Raw genomic sequence first — 2,108 nt, forward strand, 5'->3', positions numbered from 1 at the left:
GTCTACGTGAAGTTATGGAGATGTGTGTGTGTGTGTGTGTGTGTGTGTGTGTGCGTGTGTGTGTGTGTGTGTGTGTGTGTGTGTGTGTGTGTGTGTGTGTGTGTGTGGTCCAGGTATTACTCATGTTGTTGGGACCTAAATCTGTTTACACGGCCACATTATGGGGACAAAAAGCAAATCCCCATAACTCAAATCACTAAATTATAAGGTTGAGAGTGAGACACATTTGAACATGAACATGGGGTTATGAGATTTATGGGGCATTTAAGGTAGTTGCTTTTGGAAAAGGGGGTAAGGAGGAGGGGAGGGGGTTTATGTTTCCCTTCCTCCAATCTAAATTTTCAAGGTTTATCAGATTTAGACAACCCACTCATCTCTAATTTCCTCCGGGCTGCTGATGCTCCTCTGACCTTTTGGACGGTTTAGGAAGTAAAGAGTTTATTTTCCCGCTGGTAAAATGTGGTATAAAATTCACACGGTTGATCCATACTGTATATTTTATTCACAACCCTGGAAACGCTCTATCTTGCGTGATACCCGTGAATTTCCCCGCCTTTCCTCGTGCGCCTTGTCGGCAAACAGCAGCGCATTTCCGCTGCAGACTACAAACTACATTCAGCCGACATTATTCCGCTACAACCATTACTCTGGCGTAAGCATGCAGAATTCTAAGCAGTCGCCCATTTGGGTTTCCTCTCTACAGCTTTGTATTCGACAAAACAAAATGTCAAGTCTGGAGTTTATCTGCGTGTTTCAAGGACAAACGCACTCGGGTGTGTTTATTGCATTTAACAGGATTGTGGGCATGTTTATTAACCGTGCATCATTCACTCAGAGAGGAAAGTGAACGTTGCATGAGGTTTTTTCCATTTGTGTGATTTATGTTGCATCACCCCAAAACACTACACTGACCCTAATAACCAATTGGCCCAGTGCTCTTTTGCCTAGCCAGGTAATTTCTCTTGCTGTTCAGATGATGCAGATAATTCTGTGCCGCTGCGGCTAAATCATGATATTTTCTCCGGGGCCCGAAGTCCGAAAAAAGACGCTCGACTGCAGGTGGAGCCAGGTCGACTGAGACTATCTGAAGAACTGCCGTCCACAAGAGGGAACTGTTATCACACCCATCCTCCTGTTCATTTACAGGCCGTCACATGCCTGATCCTGTTAGGCTGCTTCTTAGAGAAAGGGATGAGCTCACTGAGGAGTGAGGAGGAAGGACAGAAAGTGAATGTAGGACTCTGAATGTAGGAAATTCAAATTGTTGAGCAATATCTACTTTAAAAAACCCTCACCAGGACGATTCCTCCAGTGTCACCTCCCTTGTTTTTCAAACACACAAATCATGACTTCACTGGGAGAACATGCGAGGACGAGTGTTTGGATCAGATTTGGTCTTTTCCCCCGACCCCACCCTGATTTATCTGTTTTAGACTTGCGGTTCACATGGGGTCTGGCGTGCAGCAGGGGTCATTCAGAGGATCCCTGCTGATGCTGAGCACATGGAAGACATTATACATTTCCCACTTATCTAACCAATTAGAGGTGGATGGTGTAAAAGCCTGAAATGATGAACGTTGTGCGTTGTTTATGGGTCTCGCTGCTCGTGACTGTCACAGGGAGTGTGTTAACTCTCAGCAATATTCTGATACCAACCCAATTAGTCTCAATAAGACACTGACATGTAAACAGGACTTTCTGGTTACCTGGATATGGTCATATTCAGAATAAGCAATAATCTGATTAAGACATGTGGAGTAAAGATGCGTAGATCAGCTCCAACGTTGTTCTAACCCAAAAACGCTCGACTCATCCACGGTCAGCCACCCGAAGGAATCACTTCCTCCAATTTAGAGAACCGCACAATTTAACAGGTTAGCATCCACTGTGGTTAAGGTGACTCAGCCTCAAATAAAGCAGTTTGTCCAATTGGCCTATTTCACCCCCCCCCCCACACCCATCTGCTAATAAACAGGTATGTTAATTTCCACGACCCTACACACACATGTCCTAACTTGTCTGTGGAGTAGTTTACATATAGCCTCTAATCATTCTGCAACGTTGACATATGACACATTAGCTACACGGTTGTAAACTAAATGGAAAAA

The sequence above is a fragment of the Limanda limanda genome, chromosome 6 (assembly GCF_963576545.1).
Source record: "Limanda limanda chromosome 6, fLimLim1.1, whole genome shotgun sequence".
Classification (NCBI taxonomy): domain Eukaryota; kingdom Metazoa; phylum Chordata; class Actinopteri; order Pleuronectiformes; family Pleuronectidae; genus Limanda; species Limanda limanda.